This window comes from Pinus tabuliformis, chromosome 4_2 (genome assembly GCF_031772625.1).
Source record: "Pinus tabuliformis cultivar Carrire ecotype Pingquan chromosome 4_2, CPIR1, whole genome shotgun sequence".
Lineage (NCBI taxonomy): Eukaryota > Viridiplantae > Streptophyta > Pinopsida > Pinales > Pinaceae > Pinus > Pinus tabuliformis.
This window is the reverse complement of record NC_142304.1, coordinates 604,305,070-604,315,116: the sequence shown is the minus strand read 5'-3', so window position 1 is coordinate 604,315,116 and position 10,047 is coordinate 604,305,070.

Genomic DNA, 10,047 nt, shown 5'->3' with positions numbered 1-10,047 from the left:
CCCTAGAACGAACTCAACAATGCTGGCCTGAGACTAGTCTTCCACACAGGTCTTCCAACACTTGAGTGATGATCATGCATGGCATCACTGGCAGTGCCTCCACACAAACTTTGGCAACCTTGGCCTCCTCCACTACAAAAAAGTTACATAAACACATGTAATGATTAAAAAAAGTAACACACACTTAGTTCATGATCCGGCAAGATTGTTGCTGCAAGGTGCTCCACAACACAACACTTCATGCGGTTGCCATTGCGACACACCCACTGTAATGCCCTGCGGTTGTTGCGACGAGCGGGTGCGCCCACCGAGCGAGTCGACGAGCTCACGTGGGCAAGACACGGGTGCAGGTCGACTTGACGAGTTAGGCAATGCGAAGTGTGGATGAGGCAAAGTATGGTTGTGGACTTATAATGGGCAAGTGGGTAGCTCGAGCCCATGAGCCGACTTGAGCCATAGGCGAAAAGTCACAATGGTAGGGCGGACACCCACGTTTCAGGTGGGCCAACATTGCAACAAAATAAACCAACGAAGTGTTGGTGGGTCGGCCAAATGCATGAGCGGTGAGAGCGACCGTATATATAACCAATGCAACGAGTTGGGAAGGGATCAACGAAAGTGCAAGGTACATTTGCGATAGATTGTGGTTAGGCGCAGATTGTGGGTTGTATGAGCCGGCACGACGGGCACATTCAAGTGTAAATAGCGAAGGTGTTCGGGTGGGGCGACACGGGTAGGTGTGCGCCCGCAGAACAACCAACCGGTGGGTTGAATGCAGAGCACGACCTGCAGGTGGGGAGCGCCCGGTGAGGAAGTAAAACGAAACGTGTGGATTGTAAAGTGGTACGATCAACATGTGGAGGGCACCCGGGTTGGGTGAGCCAATAGCACGTGGTGGTACGCCCAACTTGGGCAAACGACACAGTCGTTCGAAACATTGTAAAAGCCGGTTGAGTTTATCTCCTGGTGAACTTGTAAATTCTGAAGTTATAATAAAAGATTATTATCTTACATATGGTTAAGTATTTCTCTGTTGTTGAATGTTATATTAATGGTTTCCGCACATTAGTATTAATGGCTAAAAGAATGAATGTTAAGGCGTAGTTCAGGAAATAGTTAAAGATGAATAATGTTAACTGTTTGGCAGGTGCCGCACGAAAGCCGATTTATGAAAAAAGAATTGGGGGTGTGACAAGTGGTATCAAAGCGAATTGTAGAGACCAGGAAAATATGCAGGGAATAGCTATGGAGAAATCATGGATTCACAGTCTGGGTTTCATAGACTTGGTGGTTCATGGCAAGACCATCCAAGCTCTAGTGGACATGGGGGCCACTCATAACTTTATGACGACACAGTTAGCAAGAGAAGTTGGACTGATGATCTTCCCATTAAATGTAGAATTCAAGGCAGTGAACTCAAGAGCTAAAGTGACGGGTTTGGCACACGAAGTGCCTATACAGATTAAAGACTGGCAAGGTCAGTTGGACTTCACAGTGATGGAGATGAACGATTTTGACATGATATTGGGGCAGGATTTCTTGAAGGGAAATAAGGCAATTATTGTCCCCTTCTGTGATGAGGTGATGCTGGTTGGAAAATCACAGACTTGGACTTTGCCTACTCATAAGCAAAGGAAGGAAGTCAAGGTGCAGCATGTTTCTGCACTAAGTTTGGAGAAGGCTATGCAGGAGTCAGACGTGGAGACATATGCGGCTATATTCAAAGGAGTCGAAGGCGATGATGGAGTGGGGACGCCTGTTCCAACTGAGATTTCTGAGATGCTGACTGAGTATGTAGATTTGATGCCCGATGAGCTACCAAAGAAGCTTCCACCAAGGCGTGCAGTGGACCATAGCATTGAGCTTGAGCCAAGGAAGCAACCTCCAGCTAAAGAACCTTATCGGTTGTGAGGACCTGAGTTGGAAGAGTTGAAACAATAGTTAAAGGAGTTAACTGATGCAGGTTTCATCAGAACTTCAAGGTCCCCCTATGGAGCTCCAATATTGTTCCAGCGAAAGAAAGATACGAATGAGCTACGAATGTGTTGTGATTATCGTGCTCTCAACAAGCATACAATAAAGAACAAGCATCCTTTGCCATTGGCTATAGATTGCTTCAATAAGCTTGTGAAAGCCCAAGTGTTTTCCAAGCTGGATTTGAGGCACGGGTATTATTAGGTGTGGATAGCTGAAGGAGACGAAAAGAATACCGCGATAGTAACAAGGTATGGAATTTTTGAATTCCTTATTATGCCATTCGGGTTGTGCAATGCTCCTGCTACATTTTTCACTTTGATGAATGATGTTCTACATCCATACTTGGATTCATTCGTAGTAGTATACTTGGAAGATATAATGGTGTACAGTGATAACATGGAGGATCATAAGAAGCACTTGGCATTGGTGTTTGAGGCACTGAAGAAGAATTAGTTGTACTTGAAGAATTCTAAGTGTATGTTTGCTCAGATCGAGATTCCGTTCCTTGGACACATAGTGGGTCAAGGGTACATACGGATGGAGCCAAACAAGGTGAAGGCGATCGAGGACTGGGTTGAACCGAATAATGTCCATGATATGAGGGTGTTTTTGGGCATGACCAACTACCAACAGAAGTTTGTAGAGGGGTACTCCAAGGTGACATCATCACTGACAGACCTACTAAAGAAAGACAAGAGATGGAGTTGGACGGACAAATGTTAGATGGCATTTGATTATTTGAAGAAGAGGATGGTTACAGCACCGATATTGAAGTTTCTGAACTTCGAGTGACCGTTTGAGGTACACACAAATGCTTCAGATTTTTCCATAGGAGGGGTTCTTATGCAGGATGGGCATCCAGTGGTGTATGAGAGTTGGAAGTTGCAGGATAGAGAACGGAGGTATCCGGTCCATGAGAAGGAGATGATTGCGATCATTCACTATTTACAGGTATGGAGGCATTATTTCATTGGGAAACCTTTTTTTGTCAAGACGAACAACGTTGCAGCAAGTTATTTTGCATCACAACCAAAGCTGTCAGCGAAGCAAGCTCGTTCATAGGACTTCTTGGTAGAGTTCGACATGACTATTGAGTATAGGCTGGGGAGACTCAATGCAGTAGCAGATGCCCTTAGCAGGAAGGTACAACTAGCAGCATTGGAGGAAGGTGAAGACCGGGCAACACGAAGTAGGAGTCGAGTACAGATGACATAAGAGATGCAAAATAAGCTCAAGGAAAGTGTTGAGATCGATACTTAGGTGTAGAATATAGTGAAGCAGATAAAGGAGGGGAAGACACAAAAGTTCTTTCTCCGAGATGGATTCTTGTTCTTTGGAAACTGACTCTATGTTCCAAAGTCATCAAGACTCAGGAGGCACCTTTTAAAGGAGTGCCACGATTCTCCTTGGGCTAGCCACCCAGGGCAACGTCGTTCTTTGGCATTGTTGGAGAGAAGATTCTTTTGGGAAAAGATGCAAGACAATGTGGAGGAGTATGTACATACATGCATCATTTGTCAGTAAGACAAATCAAATACTCAGAGGCAAGGAGGTGTGTTGCAGCCTTTACCGATTCTTGAGAGACCATGGATGAGTGTCTCAATGGACTTCATCACTCAGTTACCGCAAGTACAGAGGTATAATGGAATCATGGTCGTGGTTGATCATTTTTCCAAGTATGTTGTCTTTGTTCCAACAAAGATTCCTTGTGGAGTCAAGAAGACTACAGAGTTGTTCTTCAAGAACATAGTGAAGTATTGGGGAATGTCGTTGAGCATCGTATCAGACCGAGATCCGCGATTTACAGGTAGATTTTGGACCACATTGTTTAAGCTAGTTAGGACAGATTTGTTGATGAGTTCGAGTTACCATCCGCAGACAGATGGACAGACCAAGAGGATCAATGCATTGATGGAGGATTACTTGAGACATTATGTGACGGCTAATCAGAAGAATTGGCCTGAACTCTTGGATGTAGCTCAGTTCAGCTACAACATACAAAAGAGTTATGCGACAGGGTACAGTCCATTTGAGTTGGTGAATGGACAGATGCTAGTCACACCGCATACCGTAGTGATGGGAGGTTTGCTGAGAAGTCCTCATGGGAAGAAGTTCATGAAGGCTTGGGAAGAAACCTTGGAGTTGGCACGGTTGCGCTTGCATGAAGCTACAAGGAGAATGAAGAAATGGGCAAATAAGGATAGACGAGATGCACACTTCAGTGTGGGAGACATGGTGTTCCTCAAGATTACCGGAGATCAGTTTCAACCACCTAAGGGGACTGCAAGATCGTTGACAAGGAAGTATGAGGGGCCATTCTGAGTTAAGAAGCGAGTGGGGGAGGTTGCCTATGAGTTGGAGCTTCCACACCATATGCATATGAAACATCCAGTTTTCCATATCAGTCAGTTGAAGAAATGCAGACTTGATGTAGATCATCCAGAGAGTGGAACCACAGAGGGGACCAGCCATGATTGTTGACAAGCCAAACCTTGAGATGGAGAAGATTTTGAAATGTCGATCCACAAGGATTGGAAGTCACATAAGACGAGAATTTCTTGTCAGATGGAAGGATGCACCAGAGGAGGATAGCTGGGAAATGAAGGACTCACTTTGGAGATGGAAGCAAAAGATTGTGAAGTATGACAAGAAGCTACGACGGATAGCCGGATTGCCGAGGACGACAATGACCTTGGGGGGCGAGGATGTAACGCCCTGCAGTGGTCGCAACGAGTGGGCGTGCCCACCGGGCGAGCTGAACAGTGAACCAGGGGAGTCGACGAGCTCATGAGGGCGAAACACGTGTGCAGTTCGACTTGACGAGTTAGGCAATGTGAAGTGTGGACGAGGCGGAGTGTGGTTGCGGACTTATAGTGGGCAAGCGGGTAGCTCGAGCCCACGAGCCGATTTGAGCCATAGGCGAAAAGTCACGACAGTAGGGCAGACACCCATATTTTGGGTGGGTCGACGTTGCAATCAAAATAGACCAACGAAGTGTTGGTGGGTCGACCAAATGCATGAACGGTGAGAGCGACCGCATATATAACCAATGCGACGAGTTGGAAAGGCATCAACGAAAGTGTGAAGTACATCTATGGTAGACTGCGGTTAGGCGTAGGTCATGGGTTGTATGAGCCTACACGGTGGGCACGTTCAAGTGTAAATGACGAAGGTGTTCGGGCGGGGCAACACGGGTAGGTGTGCGCTCGATAAACGACCAATCGGTGGGTTGAACGAAGAGCACGACCTACGGGTGGGGAGCGCCTGATGGGGAAGTAAAACGAAACGTGTGGATTGTAAAGTGGTGCGACCAACGTGCGGAGGGCGCCTGGGTTGGGTGAGCCAGTAGCACGTGGTGGTGCGCTCGAGTTGGGCAAACGACATGGTCGTTCGAAACATTGTAAAAGACGGTCGAGCTTATCTCTCGGTGAACTTGTAAATTTTGAAGTTATAATAAAATATTATTATCTTGCATACGGTTAAGTGTTTCTCTGTTGTTGAATGTTATATTAATGGTTTCCTCACATTAATATTAATGGTTAAAAGAACGAATGTTAAGGCGTAGTTCGGGAAATAGTTAAAGATGAATAATGTTAACTGTTTGGCCGGTGCCGCACGAAAGCCAATTTATGAAAAAAGAATTAGGGGCGTGACACCCACCATCGCGCACATCCACCAATCGGATCACAAAGAGTTGTTGATGCAACATTCACACAATCAGAGTCATGAGTGTATCATAATTTGATCAACAAATTTAATAATAAATGGATTCGCCTCGATGTTTTGTAGTGGACAGAACACAACTGTGACTGCTTGTCATTCAAGGTAGCTTCTCCACACTAGTCAGCTCTCGGAATACACTAGACTCAGCCACAAGCTTTCTAATGAAGCAATAGTTGGATTTTTATGATTGAATTCTTAAAAAAAAGTCAAACACAATTTTCTATCAACCTGACAACAATCTCAACAGCCTCTTATGCAATAATGATCAATCACTTTAACACAACAAATGCAACAACAGTACACTCTCAACAAAAACTCATATTCTCAATTTCCATCAGCACTCCCATGAGGGAGTCCAAGCCTAGATCAATACACACTCATACCAAATAGGTAAACCAATTGCAGAGTAAACTTACATTATATTAGATTATTCACGTATATAAATATATCAATTATTGATTGAAGATAAAAATTCTGTCTTAACCACACAATGGCTTAATTGAGTAATTCTCTCAATCAAACATTAATCTAGGTATCATCTAAATAACTACTAAAGAATAAAAACAAACTACTAAAATAAGAACAAATTTCTAAAGATATCCATTAAAGTCCCTCCAACTTCTAAAGATATCCATGAAAGTCCATCCGTTAGAAACGCCGTCCCAAACTGCTTTTTTGTCATGGAATTCATGGAAATTCCCGTCATATTTTGAGAAAATCCTGTTGGCATTTTTATAAATCCAAGTTATGGTTGTTAAACTTTAAGATTTTAGGTGCCCTGGAGGTTTTTGATAGTGCTGAATTCATTTTCACCATCAAAAAACATCATTCAAACACTGCTTCTACAAGATTTTTTGAAATATTTTTGCCAAAATTCCGGCCACTTTTAACCATCGCCCTCCACCATCATAACTAAATTATATTTTCCAAATAACTTAAAAAGTCTTAATTTTATTTATTAAATAATATATACTATAAAAAAAAATATTTTCAAATTACTAAATTTAAATTATTTGTTATTTTATTTTATCTTAAATTTTAAAAAATCCATTTCAAAATAAACCACATTCGAAACCCGGTGAAATATCAAGTGAAGCGAAACCGTGGCAATGTGAAACCTGGGAAAATATAAAATGAAATCAAACGTCCGCAAATATGAAATGGAATATTTAAATGTGAAATACGAGATGAAGCCGGACAAACTAAAATGCATGAAACCTGCACAAACCGGAATCCCAAGCATTTAATGGCCACGTTTTCAAGTTAGCGGACGGAGTGCGAGTATGTGGTGATAAGATAGCAGTAAAAGAGTAAATGTGAAATAATAAATTTGTGACCAGTGGAAGTGTCCACACAAGTAGATGTTTTGTTTTACACCAGTAACTGTTGTTTTTTTTAATAATTCGGGATACTTAAATTGGGATAATAAGTCATAGAGTATTCATACTTTACAATACTACATTCTCATATCATTTTTTACCATTTAATAATATTGTATGTTTGTTGATTTCATAAAAGATTTTGGTTTGTTCATATTGTATATTGGTTGATTTCATTTTCATGAACTTAGAAGGTGTTATTTATTTCTGGGATGTTTTAGTTTTTTTAAGAATTTTGTAGTATAATTTGTAATATAATTTTGAAATATATATATATATATATATAAATTAATGGTAGTAGTGTAAATAAAGTTAAATAGTTGTTAAAGGTTGATACACATCAAAGTATTTATTTATAATATATTTACATTACTAATATTGAAAAATCATAAAAATAATTATATTATTATTATTATTTATAAAAATAATTAATATATGTATTATACATATATATTTTAAAAACATATAATAATATAGATTCTTAATCTATCAATAAGTTTTTTTATAATATTATGGGTAAAATCATAGAAAAATTTATAATCATGTACAAAAAGGTTAGGGGTCAATTTTAATTTGGGAAAAAAAGAAATTACATATTTTATTGTAAAATTGACGATTTTGTTAAATAAATTTTGCTTATATATAAATGAATGTTATAAATAATAATGAAGAACTTATCATGGAGGAATTTATTAGAATTGGAATAATCTCAAATCCCTTTGAAATTGGTGGATAAGGAGCCACTTGGTACAAATATAATTTTTTAAATTTATTAGAAGTAACAAACTTTGTAACACACTATAGTAGCATGACTAAGCATATGCTCAACATATTCCCTTGAGAATCAATCTAAGCAAAGTCAATAGATCATCATCCACCTTAAGTTGAAATAAGAAGCCTTTGGCAATTAGCCTTTATTATAATATATGGACCAAGTATTATAATGCATGTTCATCTGACACACGTGCATATAACATTTTTTTAATTAATCAAATTAATTTTAAAGGAAAAAAAAAAGAATATTTAATTTTGAGATAAACTTTGATTTATCATTACTACTAAGAATATTTTAAAATATTTAAAATATCTATTATTTATTTTAATAACTAGATTAAAATTCCATATTCCAAAATAAATACAAATATATAATAAATGAATATAATGTCATGGAAAACTTTGAGACACTTGAATTATCTCTCAAATTTAACAAAAAATTGGTAAAAAAATATACCCAAAATATCAAAATATAAAATAAATATACAATTAATACTTAATTTACTAAATATATGATTTAAATAAGATATAATAATAATTTTATAATTCTAGACTAAGTATAATTTAAAAAATAAAAAATAAAAAACTTGTAACTTCATTTCAGAATATTGCACATCACTCTGACATATAGATTAATTAAGAAAAATGTTTATGAATGTTATTTAGTCATGGGTTAATTTTATTTCTCATTGAAATAGCTTAAACATTATAATTTAAAAAATAAAAAACTTAAAACTTGTAACTTCATTTTAGAATATTGCACATCACTCTGACATATAGATTAATTAAGAAAAATGTTTATGAATGTTATTTAGTCATGGGTTAATTTTATTTCTCATTGAAATAGTTTAAACATTATATGTTTCAGACTTTTTGGTTGGAATTTTGCAAAAAATAATTGGTCTTTGTTGTCTTAAATGGGTTTTTCATTGCATGCCTAAATTCAACATCAAGTTTTGTGGCACTTAAATTGTGGAGAGTTCAGAAATTAAACTTGTGATTCCAATAAATAACTACCGAATTATGTGAAAATTAGACCATAAAATATATAGAAAAACTTTCTGAACCATATAACAAAGAAACTATGATTTTTTCACTTAAAAAATCAATATTGTTTTAATCATGCAATAAATGCATGAAGTTGATTTAATTAATGCGAACTATTAATTATTAATACAAAGAGATTAAACAAATGTGCATTATAACTTATAGAGAAAAAGACCTTTAGGGAACCCCACCATAAAATTTCAAGTAAGATTATGTTTGTTTTTTTTTTTTTTTACTTAAAATACATTTTTGAATGCATAGATGAAGTCAACACCCTAAAAACCCAGTAAAACACTTGAATTTCACATATCAAACAACTTAAACTCAAACTTTTAAAATTTTTTGTCTAAAACTAACTAGAAAAAATACATTCAAAAAATCCATTCCATCTATTAGTTAGACTCCGCATTATAAGGTGGGGTTTGAGGTTGTTTGAATAATGTACACATTATAAGGTGGGGTTTGAGGTTGTTTGAATAATGTTATGAATACATGTGTTGCAATTTTTTAGATGAAAGGATCAATCTTTTCACACTTTGCATGGATTCTTTTACAAATTTCTTTTTCAAAACGCTCAATGGTGAATCCTTGTGATTTAGAAAATAAATATGTTTCTTTTGCAGGTATGGATACCCGTCAAGCTAGCTCTTCTTCAATTTCATAAATCTCTATGTTGAAGTTTGGGATTCTTCAATTTCATAAATCTCTATGTTGAAGTTTGGTTCTACTTTTCCGATGGTACAAGAAATTTATTCTCTTTTTGTTCTTGTGGATGAGAAAGTTTTTATGCTCTGAAAATATTTTTCAGAGAATGGTTTGGTTTGCATGTTTAATAATTTTTTAGAGAATGGTTTGGTTTGCAAGTTTAATAGGTACTTGTTGTGGTTGGCCAGTCTGCATAAATAGATCTCTGACACATGGAAACCCCTTTTTGACGAATGCACTAAATATTTACCCCATGGAACAAGGTTTCTTTAGTGTGATTTTTTATAAGATTGAGCACAACAAGGTTGTTTGTGAAGCTAGGTCATGGTTTTGGGGGAGTGCTGGCTTTTTCATGTAGCCTTGGACTCCCATTTTTGACCTGGTAACAACATCGGTTTCTACAACTTGGGTTTGGGTAAGACTTTTGAACTTTCCCTTGCAT